This window comes from Pinus tabuliformis, chromosome 5_2 (genome assembly GCF_031772625.1).
Source record: "Pinus tabuliformis cultivar Carrire ecotype Pingquan chromosome 5_2, CPIR1, whole genome shotgun sequence".
NCBI lineage: Eukaryota > Viridiplantae > Streptophyta > Pinopsida > Pinales > Pinaceae > Pinus > Pinus tabuliformis.
In genome coordinates this window covers 166,209,033-166,226,804 of record NC_142306.1, presented here as the reverse complement: position 1 = coordinate 166,226,804, position 17,772 = coordinate 166,209,033, and the positions used below count along the sequence as shown (strand labels likewise).

Genomic DNA, 17,772 nt, shown 5'->3' with positions numbered 1-17,772 from the left:
TGCCATTACTATGAATGAAATCCAATTACGATCAGGAAGGACAATTAACAAAGGAAAATTAGTTGTTGTTATCCAAGAGGAGGTGCCCTCCAGATCATCCGAAAACCATTTGCAAAACGAAAAAAAAACAACAACCACAGAAAGAAGAATCGAATGAACCACCATATCCGAAAAGACTGATTGTAAAGAAAGAAGAGATCCCGATTGAATATGATTTGGAAAATGAACTAAGAAATGTCTACATTAAAATCCCACTTTTACAAGCAATTAGAGACATTCCCATTTACACAAAAATTGTTAAAGATATATGCATTAAGAAACTGGGGATTAAGGGTCATAAGAACCAGAATGTCAAAATCATAAGCCAAATGTCCACTATGATTTATGATTTGCCTGCAAAATACAATGACCTTGGGAATCCCATTATCACCATTGAGATAAACAGAGTACTTCTGCTAAATACCCTCGTGGATCTAGGGGTAGTAATAAATGAAATCCACCCCTATCCTTTTAGAAATGGTAGACAAATTCGTCGTCAAACCAATGGGAACCTTAGAGGACATAGTAGTCATTATTGCCTCTTGGCAATATCCCATAGACTTCATGGTCATTTCTTCAAAAACCTCTAAGATCGGACACCCCGTCGTTTTGGAACGACCATGGTTGGAAACTGCTAATGCCGTCATAGGATGTAGAAATGGAGAAATGATTATTTCTAATGGTCCCCACAACCAAACCCTATCTATTTCCCCCCCTGCCCAGATAGCTGCTGAAGTACCATTATGGCTCGAAAACCCATATGGAGACGAAGATTGTATGTTTCCTTTGTTGTCATTAGATCAGTCTAGAGGTCTCTAGGAGCATTCTGACGAACATGTTTTGCAGCAGTTTTTAGCTGATAACTCTTGTATCGATTATCCCATCTCTTTTAATGGTTATCAACATGTGTTTAGTGATGAGTTTCAAGAAACCTACCATCCAGCTGTCTTTGCCTCTTTTGCAGCAATGGAGGAAAGCCATGAACCCACCACAGAACCTGTAGAAATTTTTGAAGGAAAGATCTTACATATCAGTACAAGATTGACTGCAGAACAGAAGAAACAGTTGATGAGTATGATTCGCGAAAAAACTGGAGCTTTCTCTTGGGATTACTTGGACATGAGGGACATACATACAGACACCTACATCAACCATATCTATACAAATGAAGAAATGAGACCTGTTCGACAACCACAGAGGCGTATGAACCCAACATTAAAAGACATTGTCAAAGATGAGCTTCAGAAACTCTTGGCTACATATTTCATTTACCCCATTTCTGACAGTAGGTGGGTGTCACCTCTGGTAGTGGTTCCAAAGAAAAACAGCAAGTGGCGTATCTGTGTTGACTATAGAGAATTAAACAAGGCCACATTGTGTGACTACTTTCCACTGCCCTTTATTGATCAAGTCCTCGACACACTTTCAGGTAAGAAATATTTTTCTTTTCTAGATGGGTACAATGGTTATAATCAAATACAAATAGCCGAAGAAGACCAGGAGAAGACTACCTTTACATGCCCTTGGGGTACTTATGCATATAGAGTCCTCCCCTTTGGTCTTTATAACGCCCCCGCCACTTTTCAGAGAGTTGTACTTTCCATTTTTTATAATTTGATCCATGACTGTGTGGAGGTCTATATGGATGACTTCATAGTTTATGGAGATGACTTTTCACAAGCTTTGGCAAATCTAGAGAAGGTATTGATTTGTTGTCAATAAGTTGATCTAGCCCTTAGTAGCGATAAATGTAAGATGATGCAAACTAAGGGAATTGTTCTAGGCCATCATGTGTCATTAGAAGGAATTCAAGTTGATCCAGCAAAAATCGAGGTAATCTTGCGTATCCCTATTCCTAGTTCGCAAAAAGAGGTGATAAGTTTTTTAGGGCACATAAGATATTATCAATGATTTATTGAGAATTTCACTAGAATTTCAGCACCATTATTTAATTTGTTAACTAAAGATGTGTTGAGGCCTCGAAAATCGCTGCCACAACAAAGGGGATACCACCCGGTCCGGACCTTAATGCAGCTCCTTTTCCGTTTGGAATAGTGGTTCCGACTGGGGATAATGGGACCAGTTTCCCAAGAAGTATAAGTGAATGGGATGGATGAATGACTTATGAGATAAGATGGTAATGAGCGGACAACTAAACTATAAACAAAATGTAATAACTATAATCGGATCCCGGGACTTATTACTAGGCAAAGCGTAGCGTTTGATGATCTGTGCTTTAAGGCAGGCATATAAATGACTCTAACACTTTAAGCATAGACGTTTGAACCATTTAAACATTGCTCTGCATAATTAGTTATGCAGAGCGATTAGAGCGAATTACTACGCTTAATCATTCATATCATTGATACATGCATGAGTGAAAGAGATAACAAATCAACACAAACATTCAATAGTGAAGTGAAATGACGATTCGCTGTTATATCGCATACATGCATTCAACAATAGCAAAGATAATAACACAGCAATTCATATAATCAGAAAGAACACAGATACAGATAATAGTACCATGTAAGCTGATCGATCAATCCAGTACATCAATCACTATGTCGCAGTCCTTCCTTCCAATCAGAAAGCATTCCAAACAACAGACAGTCGTGCGCAATTGTATAAAACAGCCTTCTAATCAAAATTCAGAACCATTGGTCGAGTTTCACAAAAAGAATATAGACTGAAGCACAATAGTGCAAACTTCAGCCTTTAAGTCTTATTACAAAATTTTACGACCCTTTCCAAAACAATGAAAGGGTCTATAAATACTATACTAATCTAAAGATCTAAACAACTGAAAAGCTATTCAATTGGCATCAATAAATGTTTGTTCCATCTTTTTTGGCAATCTGGCAGTTGGCGGCAATGCTTCATTCGATGGGTTCTTTGCCTTTACTCCTTAGCTGAAATATCGCCAGCATTGGCTCTACTTCTGGTGGAGTGTTGAGACGCGAAGTTAGCTGAGCATCATATGCAGCATCTTGAATGTCGAGGATCAGGTATCCGAGGGCATCTGTTAAACACTTGAGAGTAGACCTTTGAGTATGTGGCTTGATTAGAAAGAGCCAATATGCATCAGAGGTTAAAGTATTTACTCCGGTAATTAATTTCCTCTGTTCCTCCAAGTCAGGATAACTTGATTCTTCAAGCATACCTGCTGTTGTTATGCTTCCAGGTGTGCACTTGGAGATCATGTTCGCCAAATAAAGTGTATCATTGACTAGGTCGATCATATTGCTGGCAATTATTTTACACCTGGAAGCCGCCCTTTCTGCTTTCATTACCTGAGTGTTCCATTCCGTGAAGAGGATGTCTTTGTACGTTTCATGGATTCGGGACAAATTCGCCGCTTTCCCTTCGTCAGTATCTTGCCACTCAATATAATCGGATATGGCTTCTTCGGCCTGATCTAGCTCATTCCTGGCCTTCTCTATTTGCTCACACACTGTTGTAGATATTTCGCATAATTGCTCAGCCTTAGCAAGTTTTTGACATAAAAGTCTGATCTGAGACAGTAATGCGCCATTTATTTGAGTTGCCTCTGCTCTGAAGACTTTCACATTCTGTGTGCTCTTGATACCTTCGAGCTGTGTTGATAGTTGAGCTATTCGCTCATCTTTTGATTTCATCATCAGCTCATTTGATGCTTCCAACTGTGACAATGCCTCCGACAATTCTTTTGCCTTCTGAGTTTCACTTTGGTCTATCCTTTGTCTTTCAATTTGCAGTTGCTGGGTTAACAAATTGTTCTCTTGCTGTTGAGCCAGCAACTACTCTTCCACCTGTGCTGCTTTGTTTTTCGCCTCAATTACCTCCGCCTGTAATGCATATATTTCATGGTCCTTAGTCTTCAACAGAAGACTTACCTCTGATGCTTTGTCGATAGTTGCTGCAGAATAAGCTCCCGCGAATTGCGACAGCTTTGTTAGATCATCGGAGGGATCCAAATCCTCCTTCCAGACCATATTGCCCGTGACTGTTTGCTCAGGAAAGATAGAAGGTTGATCAAGCCTTCGTCTTTTCTTAGAGCGCTTGATAACGGCTCTATGCTTTGGGCTATAGAAAATATCCAGGGGAGGAATTTCTTCCACCTGGAGAACAATTTGATCGGAAGGGTCCTTATTGATTACCTCGACATCCTGTGAAATGGGTGGGCCGCTGGTTCCTCCTAGAACCTGAGAAGAAGTGATATCGGGCGCATCGCTTGTTTTAGAGGAGCCTGTGTCTTTGGAGCCTTCCTTACCATTGATAATGGAATCGAATTGATTCCATTGTTTAATCAATTCAGGATCAATGGAAGATTGCTTATGGGCTTTGCTCCGTTCTTTCTCTTGTTCTAACTTCTGCTGTTCTTCAAGTGATTTTCGCTGCTGCTCCTCTTGCGTTTTCCGCTGCTGCTCCTCCAATTCCTTTTTCTGCCTATCTGCTAGTTCTTTCTTTAATCTTTCTTCTTCCTTCTTCTTCCTCTGCTCTTCTTCCTTCTGTGCCTTTTGCTCCCTTTCTATCTTCTCCTTTTTCTGCCTCTCTGCTTGCTCTTTTTTCTGCTTCTCAGCCTGCAGCTTTTTCTGTCTTTCCTCCTGTTGTTTATCCTGTTCTTTAGTTGTAACAGGAGGTGAATGTATCTGTTGCCGACCAGGCTCGCTTGAGGAAGACGCTGGGGTTGTGGATAATAACTCTAGGGGCAGAGTTTGCAACCTCTGCTCCCTAAGTTTATTAAACTCAGTCAACGCCTCATCGTTGTATTTCATTATGGCAAGCTGTTTGACTTGACTTATTGTCTCGGTACCTACGAACAAGTCATCAAATGTATCCTCTTGATGATCAACTTTTGTTAATTTTGCTTGTTCTAGGGCAATGTAGGCAGTTTTCTTTGGATCATAGAGTCTGCTTGGGAGAGTGGCCAGGGATAAAGCTTGGATTTTTGCTGCTTCTTTTTCTGCGTGCTTGTAATTAAGCAGAGTAAAAACCCCAATTCTTAAAGGAAAAGAGGGCCAACCTTTCTTCTTCTCTTCTTTGAGAGTTTGTGTGACACTGTCGGCCATAATCTGGTAGCAGATTTCCCGGGCTAACAGCTTGTCTGGGATATACAAAGGGAGGACATGTGGCCTAGCCTTACTCCCAAAAACTCTGATATAGGAGAAATACTCTTCCCCAAACCAACTCGCTACGGCAGGTAAGTCAAAGGAGGCTTCATAAGAAATTCTGGAAATGGGTCTGTCAAAAATAGAATAGTAAATGGGCGCCATGAAACCATTACAAATTTGGTACAAGTGGTCCTTGTAAGAGGACTTCCACAATTTCTGATGGTATAAATGAATGGGTGTTGGATCCTGGGTGGTCCATCTCCAACCGAGGACAGGAAACTCAGAATTAAGACACAGGGTATCCATAATGTAAGAAGAATAATAGAATGGAGGGATTTTCCTTTCGGAGACTATAGTTTTGTTTCTGAATTCACGAACAACTACGACCAATTTATCGGAAAGAATAGTGGCCCAGTCCATGATTATAGAATTGATAGCCGCTTCCATTAGGGGAACCATGTCAATATTGATATTAACAGAGTCATGTAATCCCCACAATCTACACATTATAATCCCCGCATAGCAATAGGGAGAAGCCAAAGAAACGTTGGAGTACTTACCCGAACTTTCATGCTTGTGCTTGGCTGGGTTCTGCCTCCAATCTCAGAGGGGTTCGGATGGTGATTCATTTTCTTTTGAGAATTTCTCCATGAAGGTTCTATTGTAGACTAGCTCCGGTTCAGGCAGATGATACATTCACCTCAGGTCATCAGGCTTGAATGACCCAAAAATCCTTCCATCCCTTGTATGGAAAGTTCTATCAGTGATGGGGATTTCTTCGATTGCCCAGCGCACCACGTCTGTGTAAGGGAGAACCTGCTCTCTGGCCGCTATTCTGTGTAAAAAGGAGTCGGCCAAGTCTTTGAGCGTTGCATCAGACTTCCTTAATACATCTACACTAGCCGTTCTCACTGTCACTTTTGGTTGCTCGGCCTCCAACAGATTATATGTGCCTTGCCATGTGGTCCTATGAAGACCAGCGCACATAGTGTCCGAGATTAAGCCTTTCTTTGAAATTGGAGCAGCTTGACCTGCAACAGATGTTGTAGTAGAACCAGAACTCCTCTTATTTTTCTTCCCCATCATGTTCAGGCTTTCTTCAACAAACGAACTCTACACAAGTGCGAGAGAAATCGTAACACGAGGAATAATGAAGACAAAGCATAATTGGAAAGGTATATATCACTTGAAGCGTGGCGCTATTAATCTTCAAAAAGTGTCTGCGGATCCAATCACTGGTAAGAGATTGCATATGCATTAATGGTGATTTTAAGGCTTGCTACCCATTAAATGACGATTTACGCTGTTATTCAGTTGAATGACCACCCAACGCGTGCAACAGATATGATATGCCTTAGACGCAAGTATTCGTTAATCGAAGGGGCAAGGTTATTAAATACGCATGCATTACCTTATCCCTGCATTTAACGGCATTTTGAAATTTACGCCTTATCAACCGGATTTAAATATAACTTTAAAGCTTAAAACAATCACTTTTTGAAAATGCCGATTACCGATGAACAATGTCGCATCGCATGGGGGGAGAGTGTTACATTATCGTTTGAAAGTAGCCCTGGCGAACGCCGATTGCGATATCGCATTGGACTAGCATATGAACACATTACCAGATACAATTTAAGTGATTTGCCGAACTCCGATAGCGAATTCGCATCGCATCGGGGAAAGAGGTGGGCGCCTTATAAAAATGCATGGGATACCGCCGACGGCCGATAGCGATATCGCATCGGGTCGGGGTTTATAACTTAACGCGTTTTCTCATAAGAGGCAGTGCCGATAGCCGATCGCCGATATAGCGTCGCATCGGGGTGTGAGATATGTGCTCTTTTTGTGTATGCCATGAATACCGCCGATTGCCGATAACGATATCGCATCGGCAAAGGCCAAAGTGCCGTTTAAGTGCGTCTCTCTTGTCATTGCGATATGCGATCTTGCGATCGCTTTATCGCAATAACAAAAGATTGTTTTATTTTGGTAACATTGTTATTCGAAAAAGGCTTCATTTTACATACTTATTTGATTATCATGGCTTTTTCGAACAAATTCATTAATACCAATTAATTTCTAAAAGGGACCCATTTCATACGTTGATTATTTGTAAATACAGATGATATGAAATGGGGGGTTGTTGTAGGACACAACAAGATGCTAACTTTGTATGGAATGTTCACTGTCAACAGGATTTTCAGGTACTAAAGGAAAAGTTGTCCACATCTTTGGTACTGAGAGGGCCAAATTGGTCCTTACCTTTTCATATTTCTACAGATGCTTCGAATACTGCACTGAGAGCGGTTTTGGGACAAAGGGAGGATAACTTTCCTTATACTATTTATTTTGTCAACAAAAATCTCTCTCCCGCTGAATTAAATTATACAGTTATTGAAAAAGAGCTATTAGCAGTTGTGCATGCTATAGGAAAGTTTAGGCATTATATTACCGGTTATGAGACATTTGTCCATACCGATCATTCTATTGTTAGATTTTTAATGAATAAAACTATTACTAATGGTAGGATAACAAGATGGTTGTTGTTTTTCAAGAATTCAATATAACTGTAATTGATAGACCTGGAAGGGATAACTTGGTAGCTGAATTCTTATCCCATTGGAACATTGTGCAAGGAAGCATGCCAACACCAGTGCCTAATGAATTTCCAGATGAAGCATTATTTTCCATTTCCACTATTACTCCTTGGTTCATTGATGTCACCAATTATCTAGTATCATGGAAACTACCTCAAAACATGTCAGCCCGAGAAAAGCATAATATAGTGCAGCGTAGTGCTAATTTCTCTTGGATCGAAGGGGATCTATTTTATACCAGGCCAGACTTGATTATGAGGCAGTGTGTGTCAGAAGATGAAATGTATGATGTGTTGCGAGCCAGTCACAACCAGCCTTGTGGTGGCCATTTCTCCGATAAAAGGACTACATACAAAGTTCTCCATACTAGATACTATTGGCCTACACTTTTTAAAGATGCCAAGAAGTTTGTTTTGAGTTGTGATGCTTGCCAATGGATGGGGAGACTAGTTTCCTTTGATGGAATGCCTCTTCAACCACAAATCACTGTTGAACCTTTTGAGAAGTGGGCATTGGACTTTGTAGGGCCCATCTCCCCAATGTCGAAGAAGAAAAAATATATCTTGGTGTGCATTGACTATGTCACCAAGTGGGTGGAGGCTAAAGCATTGTATGCTGCCACTGAAAAGGAAGTTGTAGACTTTTTGTTCGAGGACATCTTTACAAGATTCGGTGTGCCTTATGAAATCGTCACAGAACAGGGTACACAATTTACATCAAAATTGGTCAAGGCACTCATAGAGCAGTATCAAATTAAGCATCGCACATCGTCTCCTTACCACCCCCAGGCTAACAGGCAAGTGGAGTCCAGGAACAAAGTCTTAGAATCCATCTTCACAAAAACCAACTGCATCATATGGATTGGGCGAATAAGTTACTAGAAGCACTATGGGCTTACCGGATCACTTGGAGAAATGTGACTGGACACACACCTTATGAGTTAGTCTATGGAAAACAAGTGCTCTTACCCATTGAGTTCCAAGTAAAAACATTCAAGACTGCCACTCAGTTGGGCATGAATCTAAATGAGGCTTAAGAGCAGAGGTTGATGCAATTGAATGAACTTGACAAAATCCGACAAGATGCCTACCATAGAACTGCATTGGTACAGAACCAAAGAGCATTTTAAAGGTAAATTTTCTACCAGATGGTTAGGACCATATGAAGTAAATGAATTTTTTGATAACCGTTCAGTTCGTATTTTTACTATCGATGATGATAAGACTTATTTTGTAGTAAATGGTCATCGGCTTAAAGTTTATCACAAACCACTTTCACGTGATCATTTTTTGCAGGAAGTACGAAAGGATCCAGGATTGGAGTTGATTCATGCAAATGACCAGCCCCTTGCTGGTTCAGTTGATTAATTTCTTTATATTTACCTATATATATATATAAACCAGTGGGCCATTATTTTTCATATCTACAGGTGGTTCTCTCCACAGCCCATGTAAAATAAAGGAGGAATTCACTAAGATAAAGTTTATTCCTTTATGCAAGCCTGGTGGATTACTGATGGTAAAGGAACTTGTGGAGTCTTCTTTGGAGGCCTTCAGACTCTCTAAACATGAAGCTCTCAAGCATTGACTGATCCAGGCTCGCAAAATGATATGGACCAATATTAGTCTAGGGATTCCTTGAGTATAGAATTGTTCTTTTCCAGGCTCAAGGAAATGTTTATGGAAAGGAAACCCCCTGGAGTCTATTATGGGCAACTCAGACTCTCTAAACATGAATGCCTCCAGCACAAACTACTTTAGGCTTGCTAAAACAATAAAGTAGTGGTAGTTTAGGGATCCTTTGGGTATTGAATTATTCTTTTCCGGGCCCAAGGGAATAACTATGGAAAAGAAGCCCCTTGGAGCTCTCTTTCTGGACATTTCCAGCTCCCTAAATAAGAAATGCCCCAAGCAGTTATCATTCCAGGCCTGGTTAAAAATCCATGGGATGATAAATAGGTTTCTTTCTGAAGGACAATACTCAGCATGATATATGGCATCGAGGATTATATTTTCTTATATGAATGTTTTGCAAATCAGTACTCATCTCTACTAGCAATTAAGGATGATTGTTCTACTGATTGATATGCACAAAACTGATCCACAGGATCTATACTTAATATAAAATAATAAAAAAATCAAAGATCCTATTATTTGAACTTTATTTCCAGAATAGTGATCGCAGAGCACAATTACGACTTCAGCATGATTCTATCAGCATCATTCAAATACTTGGGCGCTACATCAAAACCAGGAAATCAACACGAAATCACTAATATCTTAAGTGGCTCAGGTATGCACTTTTATTTGCTTGAATTTGATTAATGAATGGTTAAAATGCATGCTGTGAAAATGCGCCTCTAAACCTATCCTTCATTCTAAATTCCGCTCATAATCCTATTCTATATCTCCCTAACATGTCCATCCCCAATCCCACATCGACTACATTCTGGCACACTCGGTGAGACACGAGCCCACAATCACCAATGATATCCACTCATAATTCCTACCTCGCTATGTAATGATATCTGCCTTTGTCCTCGCTTAAGTCATCGCCTCATGACACCTCCCAACAATCATGAGTATGTGTGTGCCGACTCTTGGCCATGATGTTTGCACTCTACACCAGATACGTATGGGACGATCATCATCATGATTATCAATATCATTCTCCCAATTCATCATGATGATTAGGCAATCATTCATCCAAATTTTAATATGAGGGGTGTCCAAGACCACGGTTATAGAGTCAGTAAGTGACAAAGGGGAAGCAAAGAGTTGGTAGGAGCGAAATTACAGTTGAACGTAGGTGCCGAGTAGAATGGGAGCTGATCGCCACGAACCCACCTTCGGCTAGTTCGCACGCAGCCTAGAGTATCAGCAGTGTAGTGATGTTTTGGAAGAGAAAGGATGGACGACCTTTCTGCAAAAATTCCAAGGTTACAATGATTAGGTCACCCTGGCATTTGCACAGAGTTTTGATGGGGAGCATGTCCAAGTGGGAAATTTGAGTTTTAGAGTCATAGAAGAGTCAGTGAGCAGAGCCATCGGGCTACCATCCGAGGGCGAACAATTCTTTAAAGGAGGGCAGCTGGACATTCCGAATTGTGCCATGTCTTTAAAGCCCGCGTAAAGGTCTCTTAGGTTGGCAAAAGGAGTGTTACGAAGTTACATCAAGGAACGATGGCACCCACTTCTCACAATGTTGCAACATTTTATAACTTGCGAGGGGAGGTATGCAGTCATGTTCCTTTATTATTTTCAGTTGATGACTCATTTTACAAAAGACAAACAATTAAGCATCCTGCACTTCTTGAAATTGAGTTTGCATAAAATGGCTCGAGGGGTGCAGTCTCAAAGTAGGAAACCTGAGACCGCGTTGTATCACCATAACCTCATCAAAATTTTGTTGATCGCTGAGCTCCAAAAGCAGAAGAGGTCATGGGAAGATTTCTTAGTTGGGGAGTTTCCTGGGCAGGAAAATCAAACAAAAGGATGGCAACGAATAGTGGGCCAATCATTGAAGCAAAATGACGCTACCCCTATTTCTAAATCCCAATCAACACTTGCCTCTCCTACTCACTCCCCCAGTCCTATTCATGAAACCCCCTAGACAGCTGATAAAACCTTGAAGGATAGAGAAGAAGCAATTTTTTTTGTAACCGAGGTGGTTACAAAATGAAAAAGGAAAAGAGATAAGGTCGATTCGGACCGACCTGAGTCGAGCCCCATAACAAAAGACGAAGCATTAGATCCCCTGTCGGAGCCTTCCCAAATTCCCGAGAATGCCACACCAAAGTCAAAATGTAGGCGACCCCTTTTTCCCATCAGTAAACCCTTGACTTCTCCAGCCGAGACCTCTGCTCAAGGCTAACGACAAACTCGGAGTATGTCTCAAGCCCAGCGGTCCAAGGTTGAGGGCGCAAGCTCCGAGCGCGTCCACATTTCGTCATCTCATGATTTCGATGCGCAACCGTTCGAAGTGTCCTTTAAGAGAGCCCCCATTGCCAAATCTGAAGAAAATATCCCTGCGGATATTACACGAGATATGGAAACCTTATCTCCCATCCAACCATCAGTAAGTAGGAGTGCTACCAAGGCCAGTCAACACCTTTCTTCACCAAGAGGACGTAGTGGGAAATCGCCTGAAGGCAGTGCATCGCAGTAGTCAACGACACCTACCAGGGCTCCCACTTATGATGTAGAGGAAAATCTGAAGATCCGACTCATCAAACTACAGAAGATGATTTCCAGACTCAGAGAGCAGGCTAATAAGTATAAGGTTTTATTTCATTATGTCAGGGAGGTAAATCATCAGGTGAGAGACTCCAATCTGAGGCTGTATGCTCATAATTTTGCCTCGAAGAGGAAGAACAGGTAGTTGTTGCGTTGTAAAACACTGAGGTATAGGCCCGTTAAAAAGTTGAGTGCACAGGGGTTAGCCCTCCAGTTCCAGAAATGTTCCCCACTAGTTAAACATGGGATATAAGTGCTGATTAAGACTGTTGGTCTTTGACCACAGTTCCTTTTTGTTTAGCATAGTTTTCCTTTTTGGCAGATGTAATAGATGCATGAGGACATGCATCCAAATAGGCGTGGGAGGATGTTGGTGCCCTGTTTTATCCCCACTTACACTATTTTACACCTCCATTTTTGTCCTCTTTGTACTCCTATACCTGCTGTCCTGTCACTTTTGTTGCTCTAAAACTATCAAAAACGTACTATGAGGTAAAGCATTTCATTGTGTCATTTTGTTGTTTATTGGTTAAGTTTAAGCAAATTTAAGTTGTTACCAATGAGCTAAGTAATTGATATGATCCAGTGCGAATATTGCAGTTGCTGAGAAGGATGAGATTAGGAGAGTGCTTGTCCACGAACCAAGTTCCACCATTTCTGTACTCAACAACCATTTCAGGATCGGTACTGAACAAGTTCAATCTCTGCCATGATAAAGATCTTTATTATCCTCACTGAACTTAGTTGGTATGAATATTGGGGTTAGTTGAGGAATTGTTATGCTAAATGTTATCTCAAAATCAGGCCCTGTAAGGCTGCAGACCAGGAAGACTTCAAGTAACTGTTTCAAACCTACTTTAGGCTGAGGCTTAGCCTCCCCAACCTGAGAGGGCTCTCTCAAAGGATTAAAGGTTTTTGATTATAATCAGATGGCTAACTCTTGAGAAACAAATAAAAATGAAAATGGTGGAAACACAACTAACAAGTATCCCTTGGGCTTATGGAGTCATATGTGATTCAGTATTAACAATAGGGTTGGCTTTGCATAGAAGTCAAGGCATTCAGATTTCAACATATGTAGAGCACACCAAACACATAGAAGGCAGTTTACGAGTATATGAAGGAAATTAGAGCACTGTAAGCGATTTCTAAGTAATCACATACTCATAACACTGTAGATAACATGAAAAGACAACAACAGAAACTCATTACATTGAACTCTTTATGATTCTTGAGAAGCATAAGCCAGTACTGTATTACCAAAAAACAGAGTCTTTACATAAGCCAAATATCAGAGCTTTTTTTTTTATAAATTTCCCTCCCTTGGTACATTGCTCCCTTTCCTATATATATAATTCTTGAGATTCCTCCTCCAGGATGAGGGGAACTAGAATTCTGCTTGCTATGATGACACCTATTAACCTTTAAAACTAACTAATAAATACAACTGACTGCTAACTAGCAGTTTATAAGACCTAAGACAATTAGGATTCTAATTCTACATCATGCTGAGCATAGCATTAATTACAATCAATTCTCGTTCTTTGACAAGTGGTCTCTTTTAATTTAGCTGTGGTGGATGTTTGTAGCTTCCTGCTGGTCCTTGATGTCACATCTTTCAACTGCTGCTGAAAAGTAGGAAACTGCCCCTGTTTTTCTGCTTTTGATTTCGTCCAGGATATTCGAAACCAATTAACCATGTCCTTCTTCTTTGATTATACAAAAAATGTGTTAAAGTGCCACGTTCTTTATGTGCTGTCGATTTTTCCCATGTGTGAAGACAAAACCTCCTCTAAGCTATCTGAGGAAACATGAACCAAACTGGCTATGAATAATGACCATTAGATGTACTAGGCCATCATGTATAAGATTGTTATAGGCCATGTTCAGAGTCTTTAAATTCAAAAGTTCTTCAAGCTTTTAACATCCAGCATCAGTTATACAACATGACTTTATGTTGAGATATGTCAAAGCAGAAAGACCTGAAATTGTATCCATGCATGCCACAGTCACCGGATAGCCTACATAAACAATGCCTGAATTAGTGACTTTATTTCGATAAATTTGCAGCTCCTTCAAGTTTGTAAGCCCACACGTTGCTAGTGATTTCAATCTTCTTTGTATAAATATGAAAATGTGCTCCCTGATATGCCTGCTCTAGAATTCAAATAATGAAGCCTGTGAGATATTCTGGTCCAGCATCAGAAATACGTTGACAATAGTTAAAATTCAGATGTTGCAAATTTAGACAATTTTGTAATAGTGAAAGCCCTGAATCGGTAACGTCTGAACAAGAAATATCAACTGCCAGGAGAGACGGTCTCTGCGTTGCAAGAATTTCAAGTCAACTATCTTCCACACCAGGGTATTCTCTCATAAAAACATCCTAAAGATTACAGTCTTGAAATGGGTGGAGCAAAGTTCTTGTGAGAACTTGAGTACGAACCAACTCATTAAAAATTTGCTGACTCAGATCTCTAGGAAGCATATTAAGAGAGTCATATCTGCCAATACTCTCATAGATTCTTTCGAATGGACAGCTCTAGAAGAGAAAGAGCTTTCCCGTCTCCTTTGCCAATATCTGAAGACCACCTTCATATAAATTATCAGGAGCCCTTGTTTTCTATCACAGATTCATCAGGTATCTCAAGTGTAGCCCCCTGCTTTGCTTCAATTATAACTTTTCCCTTCAAGATGACTCCACTACCAAACCACACATCACTTGACACCTTTAGACTATCAAGATCAATGATGCTAGGTATGGACTTGAAACGCTTTAGAAAGTTGCCAACCTTCTTGAGGACCCAACTCAATGGAGGGATTTGCAGGGTTGACTCTAGCAGGATTTCGGATGACAAAACCTTCCTCCACAGTGTAAAGATCCAACTACACAAGTAGTAAATCTGGAGTTGCCTTCACTGGGAAAAAGCGTGATCTTGGAACATTGACACCAATTGCATGATAAAAAAAAACCTTATAGCAGCACCTGCAGTCGTTTCAAGCTGAAGCACCTTTACCACATCTACTTCCTTTGGATTTGGAATTATCTCCATTTTAAGAGCATCAGCCTCCACAAGCCTCTTAATCGCCTTCAACTTCACCCATAAATTATTGGTATTGAAGATTTTGAACTTTTCAATCGACTTGAACTCGCCAACATGCTCCTCTAGAACCTGTGCAATCTCTAGAAGCTGAACTCTGCCTTCATAAGAGATAAGCGTACCACCTTTTACATCTGCAAGCGTTTTGGGAGTGACCTCCATGCAGTATTCATTTTTATTTTTGACCAAATGATTCAAAATTTTGAGATCAACTATTGCTGCCAAGTTGTCTGAGTTAGCTATAAACACATACTCCTTACCCTGTGAGAGTAGTTCATCAAGCTTCCCACTGTTCAAAAGAGAAGGGAAAACATCTCCGTGGCCAGGTGGGTACCATGCTTCTTTGTCTGTACGACCTTTAGTTGGCCATGGTGTCAAATCTTCTACCACCATGCGTGGATATTGACTCTGGTTGAAGATGTGGATGTCAATATTTGAGCCAGAGTACTACATTGTAGTCTATATATAATGCTTTTTGTTAATATCCACAATCTTACAAAACAAAACAATCACATAACCAATAGAGGAATATGGGCCTGCCAAAGGCCTTCATTTCAAGAATCTCTTAAACAAAAATCCAATGTTCAGAAAGCTTTCGAAATCGGATTGCGGCCTGTCAATGCTATGAAAATCATTTGGGAAAACGATGACTTTTACTTCCACCCCCTTCTCCCGCGGAGCTCGAGCATACTGCAATCCATTTGATACAGGAACCCTGAGGTCTTGTACACCCAAAAGTAAGAGAATGGGTACTTTTACCTTTGAAATATGTCTAATTGGTGAACATTGATAAAATATGGTGATATATTCTATTGAAGGTGCTTCAGTGTAAACATTTTTCCCATTCTTTCAATATGCCTCCACATAACACCAATCAGGAATATCTGTTGTGCCAACCATTAATGAGAGATTACACACAGGATTCCGAACAGCTGCAGCAACAAACCTATCTGGTGCCTAGCCAATTAAATTGGTTGCAAGAAACCCTCTGTGGGAGGGCAAGTTTCTTATGAATTACTAGATCAATAGCATTTATGACATCAGCCACATCCTGTCGCCCAACATTACTAGTTAGAGATTGCAAAGCCTCCTCTCCAAAACCCACAGAACCTTTGTAGTTTACATAAAGTAGGTTGTAGCCCATTGATGACAAAAAGGCTTGAGTTCTTGAAAATCCGGTCAATGAAGTAGAATGTGGCCCACCCTGGAGGATAACAATGAGTGGATTAAAAGCATCCTCCCGAAAAGCATTTTCCTTACTTTTTGATTCACTAGAGAATCTAGATGACATGGATATCACCTCGAAAGGCTGTTTGGCACCTTTTGTTAACAAAAATTCTTGATCTTTAACTGGAATCTTCAAAATATTAAATTCAATTGAGGACAGTGAAGCTTTCACTTTCTCTGAATAGTTCATGAAGGGAATTAACATATCTAACCACCTCCACCTTGTTTTTTTTATCATTATCCATGTCAATCTTGGCGGACGACCATATTTCAGTTTCGGAGGATTGGCTGAGCTGCTAGACACTGCAAGAACAATGTTATCATGCACTGCAAGAACACTCCAAGAAGAATTTGAATTCTCAGGGCTAATTCTTGAAACTTTTACACTGACTATATTTGGGAAGAACAATGGAATTTTGAATAAGACCAACACGAACAATGCGTGGAGCTCAAATCATCTCTGGCTCAGCATTGAAACGATATGCCTGCAACATTTGTAACCACGATGCCTCCTCCTGCATCAAGTAGCATCTTCATTATAGAACAGGGACCTAATGTGGTTCGAATAATATCTGCAACAACCTTTGATGCTTGAATATTTGCATGGCGCACCCGATTTCCAGTCTCCCACTTTATAACGTCATTCAAAACAAGAACAGGAGCATACATGGCTGCAAGTGAAGGCGGCTAGCATTTCGTCAAGGGAACAAATGCTAGACTAGACAAAAACCACCGAATCACAGCTGAATTCGACAGGGGAAAGTGTATAAGCTGACAACTGTTGATGTAAACACAGCATATTTTGGTAAATATGACAGCTGGGGTGAGATTTTCTATGGATCAGCACGAATTCCCGATTTCGTAGCGCAATTAGTGCAAAATCGGTGTTTTGCGCTACAAAATCACCTAGACCTGGTTTCTGTGCTATGAACTTTGAAATGAGTTTCGACATATGATATTCATGTGAGATATGAGACCAATGATATAATAAAACAGAGAATTTACCCCATTTGACATACTAACAAGACTCTTAACAAGGCTCTAAAACAAGATGAAAAGACTAGACCCAAAACTGACACCAACCCTTTGACAAATTTAAAAAAAAAAATTGATGTTCAGAATTTAAAATATTTTTTCTTGAGTGATAACAGGTGGCTCCACTTGGGATAGTGTGCCCCTGTGGTACACTAAGAACATGTAGGTCCAGTGCTTTGTCCTCTTTATAACAAACCTAGATTTGCTTGACAAGCATCCCCTTCAAGCTTCTTGGGCCTTCACCTCGGGCTTAAGCTTGATGATCACTGTAAGAGAAAGAAATCTACATCTACAGAAAAATGCTCTGTCAACCATGAGCTTATTTACATTTTCCTACCTACCTACCCTATCAATTTCAAACTTCTTTCAGCTCAATCAATGTGAAATTTCCAATGTAGCCAATCATTTGTCTTATCTGATATTTGATTTCTTTGACTGCATC

At 40.3% G+C, this 17,772-nt stretch overlaps 2 pseudogenes; both read right to left on the bottom strand.

Moving 5' to 3' along the window:
- Window positions 1-14,573: 14,573 nt before the first annotated feature.
- Window positions 14,574-15,511, bottom strand: LOC149158073 (UTP--glucose-1-phosphate uridylyltransferase 1 pseudogene; annotated as a pseudogene).
- Window positions 15,512-15,617: 106 nt separating this feature from the next.
- On the bottom strand, window positions 15,618-16,964 carry LOC149158072 (acylamino-acid-releasing enzyme 1-like; annotated as a pseudogene).
- Between the last annotated feature and the right edge of the window lie 808 nt (window positions 16,965-17,772).